Source organism: Protomyctophum parallelum (assembly GCF_964188405.1).
Source record: "Protomyctophum parallelum genome assembly, chromosome: 21".
NCBI classification, from domain to species: domain Eukaryota; kingdom Metazoa; phylum Chordata; class Actinopteri; order Myctophiformes; family Myctophidae; genus Protomyctophum; species Protomyctophum parallelum.
This window is the reverse complement of record NC_139713.1, coordinates 17,251,020-17,271,913: the sequence shown is the minus strand read 5'-3', so window position 1 is coordinate 17,271,913 and position 20,894 is coordinate 17,251,020. Positions and strand designations below refer to the sequence as shown.

General features: G+C 41.3%; 1 protein-coding gene across 1 annotated transcript in view; it reads left to right on the top strand.

The window, feature by feature from the left end:
- The window catches only part of gnaz (guanine nucleotide binding protein (G protein), alpha z polypeptide), a gene marked incomplete at its 3' end in the record, with an annotated part of 47,571 nt that overhangs the window by 6,972 nt on the left and 19,705 nt on the right, over positions 1-20,894 (top strand). Inside the window, exon 2 of the mRNA XM_083793726.1 lies at positions 10,249-10,312. The remainder of the gene's footprint in view (positions 1-10,248; positions 10,313-20,894) is intronic.

Genomic DNA, 20,894 nt, shown 5'->3' with positions numbered 1-20,894 from the left:
TCTTTGTGTTCCATTCCACACACATAACAGCGGTCATATGACAACAAGGAGGTGGTGGAGGAGGGGGAGGGTGGATGAGGAGGAGGACTTGCTAGGACTACCACGGGGAGAGAGAGAGAGAGGTGTTGTGTAGTGGCAGAAGACAGTCAGTGAAAGTAAGTGTAAATGTGAGCGTGTGCACAGTATTCCTGTGTGTGTGTGTCTGTCTATGTGTGTGCGCATGCGCGTGTGTGCGTGCGCGTGTGTCTGTCTGTCTGTGTGTGTATTCCGCTTGTAATGTCGTACGACTGTACATGCATGAATGGTTCCAACAGAATCCTCCCACCTGTCCCTGTCTCGAAAATTAACAGAACGCTTTCGGCAGACATTCTTGTCTGGAGTGACAAAGCGCAAGATGCGAGTAAATGGGATGAACGGCTATAAACATGACGACAGGCAGGGTGGTAAACGGTGTGTGCGTGCGTGTGTGTGTGCGTGGGTGTGTGCGTGCGTGTGTGCTTGCGTGCATGTGTGCTAAATTGATATTGAGTTATCACTCGTCAACTTAACTTTTGCTTTTGGCGGCCCATGCAGCGGTCCAGCAGTGCCGCTCTCTTTTGTTGCAATGAATATCAAAGTACTTAGTATAAGCAATAGCAGTACTGTATATGTTATGTTGTAAAGAATATTATGGTGCAAGGAGAGTGACTGGGTTAGTGTTTAGTTATCCGTTCCATTTGCACACTTTCCGATTTGAATGAACACTGGGGGGTTTACTGAGTGCACGGCACAGTCCCACCTGTCCAAATAATTGATGGTCTCTTACGATATGAGATGTATACCAATTCTTTGTATGAGGGCACTTTTCATTTTAGTCCTATTCCACAGACAAATCCCATCCGTCACTCACATTGGATGGTACATCTTTAAACAGCATGTTACTCAAACTCATGTTATTGACAGGGTTTGCAATACTGAAGGGGACAATTTGAGTTTCAAGTAATCTACCCCTTGATTAGTTAGTGTCTGTGGGATGTCGAAGACATAAAATGTCTGTTACCCACAGTTTCCTTCTGTTGTTGTGTAGAGATGTGTATCTTATCAGTCATGACCCAAATGAGTATAATGTTGCTGACAGTGTTTGAGTATCGATAAGAATGCTTGTATGGTGAAAATGAAGTGAATTGAACAGCCAGAAAAATAATGATGACAGATATCAAAACTAAAGTGTGCTCCATGGAGCATGGTCTCCGTCCAGCCTGGGTTGTCTAATGTCTACCCATAGGGCCCGAACCTTTTGCAAGCCAGTCATAGGTGCTATTTACACGAGGATGGTGTTCATAAAAAACGGCAAAATAAAGTACCGTTTAGCGCTGTCATTTAGACGAGAACGGTGTTCTCAGGAGGTGAAAACGCATCGAAGTGAAACCGCCTTCCAGAGTGGAAATCTTTCAGAACACCGTTTCCTATGGTCTCCATATAAACAGGCAAAACGGTGAATCCGCAAAACTTATGACATCATGGCTCACGTTGGCTCACAGTGCATAGTTTATTACATTGATGCAGAGCCATATAATTATGATATAATGGAGTTCCTGAACAAGCCTCCCTCCTCGCCTACAAAGTGCTGCTCATCAGCGATGTTGAATGTAAAACCATGATGTAAATAAAAAGCCTTGTGATAGACAGCAGCCGCGGCAGCAGCGTTTATGTAGCCTAATGTATTATAAAATATATACCATCCCGTGGCGCGCCCAGAGCCGTGTTGCGCAGGCTTGCGTGAAGGTTTCTTCTTCTTGTACGTGGGTGACCTGTCTATTTGGCAGCCCGTTATCGCCACCTAGCGACAGTATAGCATAATAGCACATCATATCATAACGTGTGCGTTCTCGTGTAAAGGGTAAGAAAAAATGAGAACGCAACGGGACTTTGACGTGTTATATGGAGATGGTCGCCGTCTAAAAGAGGCCTTAGTCAACTGGAATGAAATCTGAAACATCTGACTGATACATCTTGGTCCCATGACTCTGGAGCTAGTCAACTTTATTGTCATCACTGGTTTACAGGTGTAAAGAAGTGTGTGAAAATATTGTTTTGCGTCCGTCCATCCATCCATCCATCCATCCATCTTCAACCACCATGAGGCAGAGGCACTGTGAGGCAGAGGCACCATGAGGCAAATGCAGAGCTACCAACCTGCACACATTTTGTGTACCAACCACGCAATTCTAGGCGTATAGACACCTAGAATTGCGTGGTTGGTACACAAAATGTGTGCAGGTTGGTAGCTCTGCAAATGTGGAAAAACGTGGGGAATATGTTCTTCCTTGGCATGCAAAGTTTCGCCAATCGGTCCAACAGTGCCAAAGATTTATGTTCACAGACACACTGGCACACGGACGGACGGACGGACAGAAGGACGGATGGACGGATAGGGGAGAAAACGGTTTCCAGCTTTCGACCGTCCAGCCTGGTGGAGACAATAAAGAGCTGAAGAAATGGGCCAAAGCTGTGGTTGGTAGCTGATACGTGCAAACACTCAACTGTTGCAGAAACAAACATCCTTGTTTAACTGACAACAACACAGACACACAGACAAGCCGACAAGAAAGAAAGACAGACAGACAGACAGACAGACAGACAGACAGACAGACAGACAGACAGACAGACAGACAGACAGACAGACAGACAGACAGACATGGACTGAACCTTTAACCAGTGACCACTATAATATATATATTTGTTTTTCTTCATAAATAGCTTATCTACAAGCACACGTTGCAACTTGTTGTGATCTTGTAGATCTGCTATTTTTCACATGCAAGAAATAAGGCCACCAGGTTGAAAGTGGTTGAAAACGGTGACACATTGTTGTCGTCCACAAAGTCAAATAATGGCCGATATATCGATCTTGCTGTATATATACTGTACAGACAGTATGTGCATGCAAGACCGTGGCCGCACATCACACACACACACACACACACACACACACAAACGAGGGCACACATGAGTACAAATCACAAGTGGACCGTCAAATGAATCTAGGATGCATTTATGTGACCGTTCACCACCCTGCCTGTCGTCATGTGTATGCCGTATAGCCGACCCTCTCAAATCGACCACCTTGCACCATCTCATCCCTCCACATCAGACGGGATGCCCGTAGCTCTGCCCTATGCACAAGCGTGCCATTGTCATCGCATGGCCTTGTGACTCAGTGTGACCCGTTGCATTGGAGCAAGGGTAATGCAGCCATTGAGACGAGGAACACTAAACACAGGCGCTTTGCTTATCACAAAAAAGCATGGAGCATACTCAGACCTCACCCCCACCAGGCTCTCTTTTGGACAAATGAAGAAAAAAAAGAACACTGCCTATCGTTGTTTTCGATAATGAATGAGTGGTGTACCGAGCGACATGAACAGGCATCTATCTGACAGACTGCCAGTGACTTTCACATTCAGGGCCGACTATGATGAGAGGGTAATATGAAACGTTGAGCAAACAGTTGTGAGACCCATATTGCTATTTTGTATGATTCACGTTGCGCTTAAATTATTTTGACGCGAGACAGCAAATTGGGCCCAATTACTGTATTACATTGTGTTATGACATTGAATTCAGTTGGAACACTAAAAACTGATTTATAGTTTGTTGCTCACCGGTGTTGTGTGCCATGTAGACAGAGTGTCTATATACATGCTCACAACGCGTCACATTTTGAGCTTGTAGATGTGATATTTTCGGACCGCAACGCCATCATACAAAACGTAAAATAAGCAAGGGATAATGTATGACGTGGCGGTAGTTGTTTGAGAAATAATGACCGACAGGATGTTTAAACACCGAGACGAAGTCAAGGTGATTAATCATCCACTTATTACACGTCTACTTTATTGATAAATGAATAAATGTACCCAAAAGTAACAACAAAATGAAGGTATATTGAACTATATTCCATGCTTACGGTAATGAAAGTATTCCATATGTGTCGCGCTGGCCGTCTGCCCAGCTGCGGCACGTACAGTCGCCTTGGAAAACAAGGAAGTGAGTGTGCTGATCAAATGTAATTTTTACATTTTGGTTACTGCGTCATCTATTTCTCGCTTCTTTTCAAAAGCATTCCTGAGAGCAACGTTTAGATGTAAATTACATTGTGTGTTTGTTTACCTGGCTGTCATGTTGGATACAGCATCAAATCCAAGCAGCGCAGCCAGGTGTTCTGTTGCTTTGATTAGACAACAGTTTATAGAGCGGAGCGGTCCTGACCAATCAGTGTCAAGCATTCAACCAAGCCGTGTAATAAGCATATAAGTAATGCGTACAGTTGTTTTGTTTATCATCGATATTCACGAGCTAAGGATCGATAAGACTGCATTACGAGATCATGCAGACAACTGTATACCTAGCGGATTCCAGTGTTATCAACCCATATCAACCAGTAGGTTATTTATCAAGCCCATTTAATTGGAGCCAGTAGGCTCTACTGGAGTGGAGACGTTGTTGTTGTTGTCAGCCATTGTCCGACGTGGCGTTGGTCGCGTTGTCCGACTATTACTAACCCTAACCCTAATTATACAACAGGTCGTTTCGAGGAAGCAATCTGATAATCAATCTGAAACAGCTTCTTGTGTGTGTGTGTGTGTGTGTGTGTGTGTGTGTGTGTGTGTGTGTGTGTGTGTGTGTGTGTGTGTGTGTGTGTGTGTGTGTGTGTGTGTCTGGAGCCACATCATTTCCTAGTTTTACACAGCTTTGGTTATGGTTATGGATTTAAACAGCTTTAAGACTTTGCTTTGATATTTCATGGAAACAATGAATGATTCATATATCATTTTCATATCTAAAGTAGTGATTGCAAAATCTACATAATGGGTATGGTCACATATTATGCTAATAACTCAATTTCCCACAGGAGTTGAATTTCAAACTTTTAGTACATGTTATTAGACACATTTAGAAACACATTGGTGAAGAAATTTCTTGGTAACGATTTAGTTCCCAGATTTTCATAGATTTCTCTTACTATTGTTTTCAGGAAAGGAATTATATTTTGTCCGAGAATTCAAAACATGTTAATGTTTTGCACAAAAATTCCCTCTGAGGTGAAACCCATGAAAGAATCCCCTTAAATGACTCCAGGTCTTTCCACAAAGTGTAATTGTGAAATGGACTGTGTTCAGGCCCAAGGCCCAAGACGGGAAATATGCAGGGAATTCTTTGACGCAACTCTGGCGGCTCTCGGCTCAACAGGGAGAGAAAGTCTGAAATGGCCATGGGTACAGTACATCCAAGGCGCTTTGATGATAAATTGCTTCAATCTGATGATTTAATGCAGGGTCTCTGATAGGCTACAACAGCTCTAATTTAATTTATCCCCAATCAAATGGGATGCAGGTGGTGCTTCACCTGATGTGGCAAGAACTGGATCCCTGGGTAATCCAGTGGGTATCCAGTACGTGTCAGCTGAGCTGATACGTCATTGTTGAAGTTTGATTTGTATTAAGGATCCCCATTATGCTGGTGCCACATAAGAGTAAACATACAAACAAATTAAAAAGTCAGTATTCAACACACAGTAGTTTGGATAAAAGCAAATACAAATTGCAGAAATTACAAGTGAGAACGGGGAAAAAAAGAAGAAAAAAAAAGAAAACACAAAACACTTTTACTTTGTGAAGTGAAGGTGTAACCCTATCTGCAGGGTTCAATTTGCTGTAGGGGATGGGGGGGGGGAACCCATTCCTCGTTTGAAACCCCCCACTCTGGTCATTCATTTTTTATGGCCGGTATAGGGAGTGTCATCCCTGCTTCTGCACTGAATTGAATACTTACGCATTTCCATTTAAAAAATAGCTTGGCTTAAGTGGTTAAGAAAATGCCACCCACCCCCTCTGTAATTATTATTATTACAAGTAAGACGCGCAAACGCGGGAAGCGAACGCAGCTCGTGTGTGTGTGGTTGTGTGTGTGTGTGTGTGTGTGTGTGTGTGTGCTACAGCTGCGCCCTGTGTGTGTGTGTGTGTGCTACAGCTGCGCCCTCTGGTGGCGGGCGGGTGGTGTAACAGCGGGACAGACACACACACAGACATTCAGCCCTTGCTGTCATAGTAAGTGGCTCACTGCGTTCGCAATTATTATTATTTTTACAAATCACAACCTTTTATCTGACAACCTCCCATGAGTCGTGTGGGAGAGAGATCCCAGCCATTCATCTTTGATGGACTCAGGCTATATCTATCGTGTCCTCACTGAGATATATATATATATATATATATATATATATATATATATATATATATATATATATATATATATGGTAAACTATTATAGTGTATATGGATATAGTAGTGTAACTGTTTGATAACATCCCAGCCATTCATCTCTGATGGACTCAGGCTATATCTATCGTGTCCTCACTGAGACAGTATATATATATATATATATATATATATATATAATATATATAATATATATATATATATATATATATATATATATATGGTAAACTATTATAGTGTATATGGATATAGTAGTGTAACTGTTTGATAACATGTGCCCAGAGAGGCTCACTACTTTTTGTAGTCATTTTGTGGCTCTATTTTTGTAGCAATCCTCAAGGACAAAGAGCGACATTCAAAGGAGGCATTTTGAATTGGGAATTGTGAGGAACCAGGTGATAGAAAGTGACGTAAGTGGCGTCTCTCAGCACGGCTCAAAAATCTTGCATAATGCAATGCCAAGCTCTGACTGCTGAAGGCCGCTCAGACTGCGACCTACATCTTGTATGTTTCTGACGTAGGATGGGGTGAGCTCACAGCAATGACTCACTACATAATATGCAAACAGGCCTAAAGCCTCATTTATGCTTCGTCTCACGACATTGTCGCTTGCCGAAGATAACTGATTTACAAGTGAAGAACGAGATGTTGTTTTTCGCATTCATTAAAGGCCTTAATCTAGGTGGGAACATTTGATTTACATTGATTCCTCTCAATAAGGCACGGTGACATTTACCAATTCCTTTCGTTCTTGCATAATTACGCAACAATAACGAGCCACGCGCAGATCAATCTTCTGGCTGTAACCATTGCTGGAGATTGACACTGATGCTGGATGCTATAGAAGACCATTACAGAAGATGCGTTGTGAGCTTGAAGAAAGACCAGCTATTATAGATGTGATCATTACGCTATTCATACAACAAAGTATAGGCATAAGTGGTTAGGTTACATGTGGGTTTATTGATTGAAGTAGATAGAAAAGACAAATGGCTTGAGTCACAAAATCTAAAGCTGAAGTGAGAGAGAAGTGAAAGATAAGGAAAACTGTCAAGAAGAAAAAAGAATACGGGAACCCCTTTTGGTGTTATATTATGCTTTAGCCATTGAAAAATAGCAGATCTACAAGCTCATAGTGCGCCACCAAGCTTCTAGGTCTGCTATTTTTTTTTTTATCGAAGAACGACTGACATAGAAACATAGCTTTTTCAGAAGACATTTTTAGAATCTGATCTCAGGTCAAAATGGGTTAAAATAAATATTTAAAATATTGATGATCTACAAGCTCCACACGCATCGTAATGCAACACAACGTGAGCCTTATACTTTGCTCAACAATTTGAAAAGGAACAAAGGACGTGACCTCTGGGGTACCCCAATCAACCAAGAGTATGGTTTCAGAGGTCAAAGAAACTAATTACACTAATAATGCATTATTCAGCTAAGATGCTTGTCATGTATTACTGTAGCCTTCAGAACTGTAAATAAAGGAAACGCCTATTAGCAGTAGAAATACACTTTAGATTAGAGTGTACACTTATTCTTACTGAGCATACTCCCAACCAACCATAGACTAGAGAGCATTTAGCTCATTTGCACATAAAGTAGCCATGTAAAGATGTAATCTTATTATGGTGGAAGGTTCTGGAACAGTCTCAGACCTGCAATCAGCTCCATTCATATTTTTGACAGTAATAGGTTTAAAATCAAATGGGCTTAATGTCATATCTTGTCATATCATACAATATAGCCAAGATTTACAATAGCTATGAGGTTAAAGTGCATGTTATCATATTACATTCTCAATCTGTATTTAAATTCCTTTGTTGGCTTTAATTAAGCTAAAACCACATTCAGTTTTGCATTGGTCGATCTTTTCAAGGCACCAAAATTATTTGCACTGGTTGCAATTATTTGCAAGATCTATCCAGTTCTAATATTTAGTCATACATGTAATGACATATAGATGGCATTACTACTTCTGATATCATGATGTCATGTCATCATGTCTAGTTGAAAGTCTATAAACCTGTCTAGGTCCTCAATATCTTAACAGGGGTTTCTTCCATTTTATGTAAATTAATAAAGCTGTTTAAAACTTTAAGGTGCCATATGTTTGAGTATATAAGAACAAATTAATATTCATATAAATACAGCAATAACAGTGAGGCTTACCCTAAATATTGATTAATGAGTGACACACCAGTGTTGTTTTACTGTCCAAATATTTATAAAACTGTAAAATTGTTAGTTCAGAGTTGAGTGATAAGTCAAGTTTCCGTAATGCCATAGCACTTTGGCAAGGACCTGTGGAGTGATTACCAGCTGGAGGATGGCACAACACAAAAGTCACATCACATTCACAAATTACAAATTTTCTTCTCTAGCAATACAGTTTGTGTTAGGATTAGGAGTATAAATATGTTGCTTACAAAATAAATTAGTCAAAACTCTACTAACTGCTTGGAATTAAATTTGTAGCATGGCAACATTAGGCTTACGTTCCATTTTATTCTGAACTTCGGAAGCATTTGGGGACTTTTAGGCCTCCAGTGTTTACAAAGGCATAATTAGATAGAGAGGTCTTGTCAGGACAAGTGAGAGTAAATTTCAAGCCTGCCAGTCAGTTTTATACTTGCAGTTAAGGAAAATAGCCAACAACATATTTCCTTCTTTTAGGCTAAATACGCTTGTCTTACCTCCCCCTTCCTTGCTAGCGTTTACTGTAACAATCCAGTAGTTAAATGTGAGAATGAGCTTTCATGGGCAGTTAAATAGCTGATTTGAATCATGCGTCACCCCATTACACATCATCATATAATGTGTCCCATAGTCCTTGGTTAGTACCACAAAGATTGAAACCTCGTGTCTTCAATGCCGTTTTTTTTTTTAATCTTTAAAAGAGAACATTCCAGTATCTATTGTATCACAAGAAAAGTAATATTTGTCTTTTTTATTTAAGACCTGTCCTTTTCCTGTCATCCATGTACACTGTGACTTGCAGTTACTTGTCCCATCTGCACCCAAATATAGTGTACAGTACTTTCATATAGAAATGTCATTGTTGTCCTGATACCATTTTCTTCAGACCGAGTACGAGTACAATTACTTAATTTTTAGTACCCGCCGATAACGAGTAACGATATGAGTACTTTCTTTTTTGTTGTGTAACGACTTATTTGACCCCCTTTTTCTCGTAGATGCAGAACTACACTTGTCAGTTGTCATTTATGCTTGTAGATCGGCTGATTTTGGTGATTTGCTGCAGTGTTGGGTTATACTTGCTCCCGTTGCATTCGTTCAGTCTAGTGTCAATTGGATTTTTGGTACTCGGGTCAAAGTATCGGGGCCGGTTCAGAGTACCGAGTATGAGTACTTGAGGGTGATATCGGCCCGAGTACCCGATAACAGTATCGGTATCGGATAGGGATGCACCGATCCGATACTCGTATCGGAGATCGGCGCCGATCCAGGCTAAAATTCTAGATCGGGTATCGGATCGGTGGCCGATCCATTATCCGATCCGATCCGATAATTATGTGTAATTACAGTATGAAAACAACTCTACCTCCTCTGTGACACAGCAGTATAACATGTGGAATGCAGCCAGGCTAGCCTGCGCACACATTAACCTGGTCTAATTGTTGCACAGTTATTTAATAAATAATTCAGTGCATTTATATCTGTGTTTGTTACATTTTGTTTTACAAAGTTGGGAAAGTAATGTTTAAGTCAAGCCTTGATGTTGCCTTACACAAAATAATGATTCCAGACTCCACACAGTGAGGCATACAGCTTAATAGGTTATTACGTTTCTTTGTGGGGGGTATCGGATCGGTACTCTGTATCGGCAGATACTGGACCCCCATGTATCGAAATCGGTATCGAATGCCAAAAAGCCGGATCGGTGCATCCCTAGTATCGGAACAACTCTAGTTGCTACAATGTCACATCTCTAAAATAGAATATTTCACCTTTTGTTTTACAGAAAGTGTGCAGTTGGAAAACCCTTGCTATTGCCGCTGACATTTTGAGTTTCAAGGGTCAACAGTGTAAGTATAATTTACTTAATAATTATATTATTTTCTGTTGTTTTCAGTTTTTATGGAATTTTATATTTTTTTATAGCACTTTGGAAATAACAAGGATATTATGTTACACAGGACTAGCTTCAAAGCTTAATCATGCGGAACACACATTAACAGGCCAAATCCATAAATGCACTCTAAAATGGAACATTTAAAGATGGCTGTGAGTTTTGTATTTTGTCCAGTTTTTCAACATGTGTTTATGAGGTGACAGTACTTCATTAGACCCCTTGGTGTGGTTGTTATGTGCAATTACTGTATGTCTTCCCTTTGTATTTAGTGTTTCTTCCTAGAGGCTGAAACCTTGACAGTCAAACGTGCCAATGAAAAAAAAAACAGCCATATAGTGACATCATACTATCATCCCCTCCCATAACCCCTCCCCCTTTATTATCATACAACAACAGCTGTGGGTGCGGCTTCAGTTCAGGTCCATCACCACCCACCAGGCAAACCAGGCATACTTAATGAACTGGTGGGCGTGTCCACATAAAAACGACAATTAAACAAATACTGTACACTTTTTTGAAAAAAAGATCTTTCTTCTTATAATCATCATCATCATCATACTATAATTCTAACAATGAATGAATGTCAGAAACACCGGCGTATATCCTCATTGCCTGCACCAATCGCTCCCACTTTTCACACAGGCATTGACCATAATAATATTTTTCGAGTTGACACATTAATGATTAATAATGAATTTATTAGTGAATTAACCTCGCACCCTCACACACCTCTGCCCCTTGGCGACACCTGCATCACAGGCCACCGTTCTCACCGTTACCCCACTGGCATGCTTCCTCTAGCTACCGCCGCAACACAACAAATAGTTCCCTATACAATTTGGCGCTGCTGACTGTGTGTGTGTGTTGCATCCTTTGGCCGTCTTCTCCTACCAAACTACACCATTTGCACACATCTCACCATGCACTACAGCAACAGCTTGCCTGTCCACACATGAACCACTACTTTGCATTCATATTCATGTCATATTTACAGTACTACGGCCTTCACAGTGACCGGGATATTGTGTGTGTGTGTGTGTGTGTGTGTGTGTGTGTGTGTGTGTGTGTGTGTGTGTGTGTGTGTGTGTGTGTGTGTGTGTGTGTGTGTGCGTGAGAGGGACGATAAACAGTCAGCAACACGTTACATTTCTACTTCTACTAAAGAAAGAGGCAGCGATGGAGCCATAAGTCCATATCCATAAATTCGGGGACATAAATTGCGCAAAATACTGTTAAACATGACGGCAGCAGCCTGCTGCATCCTCCTAGCTGTTGTGTGCTAAGCTAATTATCATACAGAACCACAACAGTCAACACGGCTCTGACCAGGGTTGCCACATTGACTGAGAGGGAAACAAGCAACCAGGTCTATGAAAATGTTAACAGGCCAGATCAAGTCAGAAAATCCGAAAATAATAATAAATAAATCTAGAATAAGAAACAATATTGCTGACTGTCAAACATCATTGTCCAATGTTGTTTTAGAGCAGTGGTTCTCAAACATTTTCATGTCATGGACCACTAATATTCTATATATATATATATATATATATATATATACACCGGTATATATACAGTATATACACACACCGTATATCTAGGTGTGCCCCGAGATTTTTAGGCTATGAAAAGTGTGCCCTGGGACAAAAAAGGTTGAGAAACACTGCTCCAACGCACCTACCCTTTTTCACACCGCCCCCAGGCAGGCATCTGAAACAATTCCCCACACTGAACATAATTTGCTGTTCATATATTCAGAACGGGTAAGGACTAGTAATAATAACTGATGATCATGTTTTAGCCGGGTGGAAAATAATCATGGCACTGCATTTTAAATATTACGGTAATAATTAACATAATGACACTTACGTATGAACCAGGGGGGCAGTCAGCCAGATATTTCGTGAAGCCTCATTTGAAATCGGTAGTTCATATAATGGCCTGTTGTGGCGCTGGACTGGACCCAAAAAGCCCCATAGCTCCATAGAGGCCCATGTATTTTGGCCCAACTTCACCTAGACTGTATTACCTTAATAAACATGGTCATGAATACTTTCTTCTTCCAGTCACTAGTTTAAAGTCTCATTTCTAATGTCATAATATTCTTTTTGGAAAATTATGGTCCCATTAATTAAAAAAATGACCATAAAGAAAAAAAAACATCGCGTATGTTCTGAGGGGCGTGGCTACCGTTACAGTCTATGATCGGGATTCCCCTCCCACTCGAGTCAAAATAAAAGCCAACGGAGAAGAAGGGGGGAAGTCCCGCCTCGTTGTCTGGGCAGCCAATGGCCAGCTGGTCCAAAACGGAGCCAGCCAATGGCCAGCTGGTACCAAACGGATCTAGAAAGATGGCGATTTACAGTGCAGGAATAACAGGCTTCATTTTACGTCCATGTTAGACCCGGCGAACGCTTTGTCCATATTTTTTACAGTCTATGGTATGAACCCAGAAAATGTAACCACATCCCTGGAACATCAGCATAATTACGTAGTACCATATCAGATTGCAGATAGTGAGTAAGTTGTTACCGTTGCATCATGAAAGGTGCTGGATTCTAACCTAACTGTCTGGAACCATAATATCGTTGGTGTCAGGCAGAAACCTCTTATTTCCACATTCATTTTTAATGTTTTTCCTAAATTAATGCCATACTACTTCATCAGACTAGTACAGTATCACACAAAAGTAGCAACAATAGGGGCGCCCGCTGGCCAAGTGGTCCAGGCGCATGCCACATATAGGCTTTGGGCTGACAGCGCATGTCACGTGTTCGAGTCCCGTTCATGACGACCTTTGCTGCATGTCTCTCCCCCTCTCTCTCTCACTCTTTCCTGTCTATAACTATCAATAAAGGCCGAAAAATCCCCACTATGAAGCATAAATCAGGCTTTAGATGGAGGAGCAGGTACTCAGGCACCAGGGAGTAGTTAGTTGCCCCAGGCAACTCTCGTGCTTTTCGTGTGCAGCTTACCACTCTACTAAAGTATATTTTGCAGGGGATGACATTAACACTGCTGTCCATAATGTCTGTCTGTCTGTCTGTCCCGGGCTAATGTAGTAATCAGGGCCGATTAGCACTGTAATTCTTGTGCACGCTGTGTAGACCAAGGAAGTAAATCTCTATATGCATATTGTATAGGCGGGTTTTGGCGTCACGGATCACTCTCAATTCATTCATTCATTCACTCACTGTAAGCATGAAAATATTACCACTAAGACGCGATCTCGCCCCAGGTCTGGGAATGCCCATATATGGACTTTTTTTAAATTGACGTTTTGGGCCGGTAAGGGCATACAATGTGTGATAAGGCCAGGTGGGGCCTCGGCCAGCCCAGTTAGGGCCCAGGTAGGGCCGGGCCTTAATTTTCGGGCTTGTTAAGAACTCAAATTTTCGCCGGCTGCTGGGCGCGGCTGCGCTAATAACTTTGGGGCGGGCCCGTCTAGAGTTTGATTGGACATGAATCAAAAGGGAGACATGGAAGAGGAAGGACGGGTGGAGAAGGATCAACATATGAAATGTCAGAACAGGTCAGCTTCATATATGGAGATCTAAGGGTTTGAGGTCAGAGGTCAGATGTAGAGTTGCTGGCCGGCTCCATATATGCAGATCTAGGTGATGATCCCGTCATCTCCATGTATGTATGGCTATCCAGGGTTTGATGAGGTCAGTGTCATGATCTTCATATATGGAGACGGCCATATATGGAGCGTGTCACGAGGAGTGACAGACCGACGGCCATATATGGTGGCGTGACGGACAGGCTTTCATAGTAATCTGCGACCTATATACGGTCGCAATAATACATCAATAATCTGCAAAACAGCTATTACAAGAAACAGAACCCTCAGGTGGATGCAGGGGCGGTGGTGGCCCGGAAGCACAACGACTTAACAGAACCCTTAGGTGGATGCAGGGGCGGTGGTGGCCCGGAAGCACAAAGCTAAGCGGAAAGCAGAAGGGCAAGGAGAAGCAAGATGGCAAAGTAGCAGCAAGGGAAAAAACTATAAAGCATGGAGGTTTAAATATCCCGCCACAATAAGATGTGTGCAGGTGATTGATCAACTGTTCAGGAGTTAGCGCTGTAGAGTTGTCTCCTGAATTATCTCAGCAGGCTTCGCATCATTTAAGGTTTTACAACAAGCATTTTTCCATCTGCTATACCAACACGTCTCAATGCCAAATTACGCTGCAGTGCAGATAAGGCCATGCATGCTGCTTCTATATAATGGAAGAAAGGAGTTGATTAATTTATTGCAGTGATGCTCAATGTGTTCACTTCACTATAATCAAGGAACAGATTATAATAGCCTAATTAACTATAAATTCCTGAAATTGAATCTTCAATCGTTTCACTTAATTGTCTGGTGCATGCATGGCTTGGACCTTCATGCAGTGCTCATGCAATGGGAATGCAAGCAGAGAGAGAGAGAGAGAGAGAGAGAGAGAGAGAGAGAGAATAACGTTTGTCTTGTAAAGTGTAATTGTCCTGTCACAGTCCTATCATTTCTAAATTGTTATTTTCCTGTTTTATGTCACACCTCAACTGGAACCATGCAGTTCTAGCATGTCCAACAATGTATTGCCATTATGTAGGAGTTTGGAGAAATAATGATGCTATAGGCAGGAGAATATTATAACTAGCCTCCTTATCTCATGCAGAATATCTGCAACACAGCCTTTCAACATGCTCTGACAACATGTTAACTCAGACCAAGCCCAACAGTGTAAACACAGCCAAACCCATATCATTGTATTGAATTCCGCTTGATGCCAATTGTTTTTCTCACCGTTACATACAGTAAGGTTGTAACTGTGGATTACACTCATGATTTATTTTTATTTTATTGCAGATTTAAAAATCTTTTACCCCCTCTAAACCAAATCTCTTCGCTGGAAAGATTTGTTTTTCACAAGCTCATAACGTGTTGCGTTGTGAATGATGCATTGTAAGCTTGTAGGTCTGCAATTTCTTCTAGCAAATGTTCCTCCCAGAAAAGGGATGCAAGGCTTCGAGTGATTAATAGCCCTTATAGGCAACAGCTACACAATAGTCTCAATGACTTATTTCCACTGCAATCCTCGTTTTACTAGGCATTGTTCGGTCGGCACAGGCAATCACATGAGTCTTAAAAATACAGTAAAAAAGAAAAATATGATATCATAAACATACCGTACATTCAAAGAATGATATTTTCTGACTGCTTCTCAACCACCCCCTCGACTGCTCTTTTCAAACCTTTAGCAGCGGCTGTTACTTTAATATCGGATGACAATTAAAGAATACAAATGGTCATCACATACCGAGTCACTGATTATATCCATTCTTTGTTTAACTACATTTCAACAGAATGTGCTCAGAATCAGGACCGGGGTTCATTTTCTTTTATAAATTAAACATTGAATAACTATGGTCATGGTAATGCCAACAATAAGGTTTGACACCCGTCCAGGGAGCGGAGGGAGACCTCAGCTGGAATGAAGTAACATCGTCTCAGTTCATTTAACTGATTAATATCTCAAATTATGTGTTTATTTAGCAAAGGAAATATTCCATGCACTATTTGATGCAAGAACTGCTGAACTGTTGACCAACATCGATGCTAGTCTGTTTTCCACAGATTTTTTAAAACCTGAACAAACTGTGAAAGACATCTATTGATTATCACCTCACACCTTTAGTAACCTAATTTTTCCAAGCAGCCATGTGGAAGCCAGTCAATGCAGGGCCCAGCCTCCCAAAATCCAATCACTGCCTGCACCATAGACTAACTAACACACAAATGGCATATTAGACCTGAGGCCGATTTTTTTTAAAGGCTTCTATAAATATTTTATAAATAGTTTCTGAAAAACCCTATGTTTCTATGTCAGTGGTGCTCAACCACTGGTCCAGGACCCCCAGATTTATCTGAATTTGGCCGCAGACCCCCCCCATCTGAAAATATGTAGTTTCAGGGACCCCACAGAAGCAAAGGTTAAAACGTTCATTGTGAAAGAATATATTCAAAGATTTGCGCCTCATTTTAATGATTTTTCAAAAATAGCAGATCTACAAGCTCGTAGCGCAGCACTATGTGCTATGATCTTGTAGATCTGCTATTTTTCAATAGATAAAGTTTAAAATTATGGTTAAAACACCAAAAGGGGTTCCCGCCCAGAATGGGTTCAACCGGGTATCTCTATTATTATATATAAAATGTATAAATGCAATGAATCCCCAAATTGCAAACAATTTCAGATCTTCAATGTCAAACCACGGCTCATTGTGAGCCATTGTGAGCTTGTAGAACCTTTATTTATTGTGCAATATCGTCGAGATACATCACAGTACAATTAAAACTTCACATCAATATTCACATCACTAATGAATCAAAGCAAAACTGAAACATTTCCCTATCGTGTGATACAACACAAGTTTAAAAGCAATTGCAGACACTTGGCGGTAAGTCTGCAATGAAAGATTTAAATTGGCCGTATGTTATGGGGGAACAGATCTTTAATTTAAGCTGTAGGACAGGTCATTCCAAGTGGTTGGGGCATTAAAACAAAAGTCTATTTCCCCCAGTTTAGTGTTTACTTTGGGGACCTTTAGTGTGAGCCAGTCACTGGAGTGTAAACTACTGTATATGGTACAGGATTCCAATCCAGCACATAATATGTAATACACACAATGTTAAAGTCCCATCGAAATAAACAGTGTTTGTTTCGCCTGTTGGCCAAGGAAGGCCAACCCACTCTATCATACAAGATGCAGTGATGAGTCCTATAATGTTCACCAGATACAAATCGATACAAACTGATTCAATAACTCTTTTCTTATGCCATTGGGAAGCTAGTTTCAGAACAGAACAGGAACAGAGCTAGTTCTGTTCCTGTAAAAAAAGAAAAAAGGAAAAAATGAGGTAGTAATGTGTAAGTTATTATAATAAATGTCCCCGGCCCTAGAAAATAGCATGAATTTTGTTTTGTTTTGTCTGCATTAAGTATACAGAGTATTCCGCTACTCGTCACATGACAAAGTACATAGGGCTTAAGTGGTTAAAAGCATAAGCAATATGCACACTGTGTAAATAATCCTAAGGCAAACTTCAGTCTAAAAGTAGGGAGAACTAGAGTGTGTGTGTGTGTGTGTGTGTGTGTGTGTGTGTGTGTGTGTGTGTGTGTGTGTGTGTGTGTGTGTGTGTGTGTGTGAGTGTGAGAGAGGAGGGGGGGGGGCTCAGCTGGAAGTAGCTGTGATTGTTGGAATGTGGCCTAGAGGGAGAGCCAGTTGGTGTGTGTGTGTGTGTGTGTGTGTGTGTGTGTGTGTGTGTGTGTGTGTGTGTGTGTGTGTGTGTACAACCCATGCACGCGCATATGCATGCCATGCACTGTATATGATTAGATTGCTGGGTGGTGGGGGTCTGCATATTGTGAAAAGTGCTCCATTTGCTGGCATGCCCCTTTACATAACACCAACATTCATCAATAAGACAGAGATGCAGATGCCATTGTGCTTTTTGTCAGTAGGCTACTTATATAAGCATCTATTTATTGCACAAAGCTAGGCCTGTTGTATGGTGGTGGTGGTGGTAGAGAGGGATAAATGGTGTCAAACTACAGTAGGTACAGTAGGTCTGGTCTAACCCATGGCACGAACAGTAAAGATCATCAGTCTTTATTCATCTCAGTACAAGAGTTATAAGGGACTATAGCAAAAACAAATATGTTAATGACGTTTAGAAGATTTAGAACACTTTCCTGGGGGTCTTTAATATGTGTCTAATATGTGGTTTTAGATATTTTAGATTTTAGCAGTGAGCCCAGTGTATCTGATGTCATCGACACTGGGCTCACTTCCTTCCTGGACTACAATTTCCATAATGCTTTGGTGCACTGCTCCTCCTCGTGGATAGGGGGAGAGCTGTTTTAAGGCACATACATAGTCTCGATTTCCGGTGGTTAGGTGATCACCGAACTACAACATGACGTCACGAGCCGCAGTGAAGAGCAAACCACCGCCACCGCTCCAGCCCTTCTCTCTGTTTTTACTCACCACCGCTCAACGTTATTTCAGCTCCGGTGGTCAACTCACCACCGGAGTGGTGGTCACCTCACCACCGAAAATCCAGACTATGAATAGGCCTTTACAGAGACAACATGTAGTCCAGGAAGTAAGTGAGCCCAGTGTCCATGACATCAGAGACACTGGGCTCACTGCTAAAATCTAAAATATCTAAAACCACATATTACACACATAAAGACCCCCAGGAAAGTGTTCTAAATCTTCTAAACGTCATTAACATATATTCTTTTGCAAAAAGGGTGAAATGTCCCTTTGATTTGATGTTGCAGACAGGCTACTGCATTCAGAGTTCAGACCACACCTTTATGTTACAAGTATATGTGCCCACTCTAAAGGGGAACAGAATGGGGCCAAATGTATATTTTATGGGACCCTAACTAATGCCTACTGTAAATGGGCTGTGTTCTCTCTGTGTCACTCTCCCTGGACAGGTGCCAACATCTGGCAGTTTCTTTAATGGCTTTTCTTTAACTGAGCAGTCCATGGTGTTCTTCTTTGTCTATTGTCTTTCATGCAAATATGTTTTGGCAAAATTGCAGGTGAGAAATAGTTTTGCTCAGGCAATGATTTTCATCCTGGCATTAGCCAAGGCACCACGGTAGAAATGCCAGTCAAAGCGAAGCCTTTTTTTTTTACAACGTCGTCTATTTTCACTATTTTAACCCATATACACGTGAGGACGATTCTACAAATGTCTTCTAAATCCTGACAGTTTTCTGAAAAACTCTACGTCAGCGGTTCTCAAACTATTTCATGTCAAGGACTAGCTCTGGTCCATAGCTCTAATGCCTTCATTAGAGCTATGGGACTGTTGACTGTTGAAATGCAGACCAGCCTTTCCTCTGTTCCAGAAATCTAAAGAATGTTTTACCTTCTCACCAATACAAAGGCGGCTTGTGTTATTAGAAAGCCTACTTTCCACACACTCTGAGCCCCCCACCACACGTATAACATTTTTGGATAGAAAAATCTTGTCTATGAGATTTTCTCTTGTCAATATCGGTAGGCTAGAGGGCGCAAACAAAATCCCTTTCTGGCCAAAAGGTGCATTGTATACGTGTGGTGGGGGGCTCAGAGTGCGTCCACTAAAGAAACTTTTTTCGTGAAAAAGCTTGTAGCTTGTATGAGCTTGTAGATCTGCTATTTTTCAATAGCTAAAGTATAACATTATACTTAAAACACCAAAAGGGGTTCCCGTCCAGAATAGGTTAAAAGTCCTGCCCGACGCCTGTCCACTTTTGCCTGTTCATGCTGACCCTGAACACCTGCAACTGATCTCTCTTGAAACGCCTAGCCTGCCAACCAAAACATTAGCGCACACATTTGCACAGCTCATTAAAAAAAAGGGAAAAAAAAGCTAAAAGATAGCTAAAACCACTTAGCCTCGTTCGCTTCGTTAACCACGTAAGCCTCATTTAGACTTTATCGTATGACAGTCACACACGCTGTAGCACACTGAATAGTGTGCATGCAGTTCTATTGTTTTCACAATGTGTTCCGCCTCGCCAAATGTCAATGTTTATTTTATATTTTTTTTACCACCATACCATACGGTTTTCAATGTATGCAGAAAATAGGGTCTGGGGTATCAACCTTACTTACAGTATCATGCTTTGTTGTATGACATTAATTAGATAGTTTTGTGGTATAGCCATATGATGATTAGATGGATATCTCACATTTGGTGCAAAACTATTGAGGCGTTTGTAATGACATGTGAACTGGCCAGTACCAGCCCAGCCAGCGAGATGCTTTTACCGGAGTCATTCTCTGGCAAAACCCAAATATGCTGAGTCGCGATTCAAACCCTGCAATGCTGGAAGTGAAGACATAAGACCTCGTGAGACTAATACAAGTTTTCTGAACAAAACAGGTTAATAAAATGAGCTCTTGTTTGCTACATCACTTATTTTCATTTATCCGAACCCAAAACATCTTTTTAAATCTGTGGTGTGTAGGGATGGAGCTCGTTAATTTTTATTGATAATCATACGCGATTTAGTAACACAGACCAGGCTTTCCTCCGAGGTGGAAAGCCTGGTGACGTGAGGTTACACTTACACTGACAAGTGTAAGTGTAGTTTTGTCTTGATTGTATAAACATGACATCATGGGCCACTATATGCTCGATAATATCAGGTTCGACGATAAGCCCAAACCTTATTGATACCGGGTATAAATTTGTTATCGAGTTTGTCATTAATTTGCTCAGGTTTCAAGCTCCATCCCTAGTGGTGAGGCTTATATCACTTAGTATTAAACAAGGGTTTGATACTGTATACCGTTTGGCTGTATTTGCCATCACAAATTGTGTGGGTGGGGCCTACGGTTTGTTGCACAAACATGCACCTACGAAAGCATGTAGTGGTGGGCAAAACGGCTCATTTCAGTGAATGAACGATTTTGTTCATGCTCGCGACAATGATCCGTTCAAATGATTCGTTCACGTTCACCGTTCAGTGGCACAA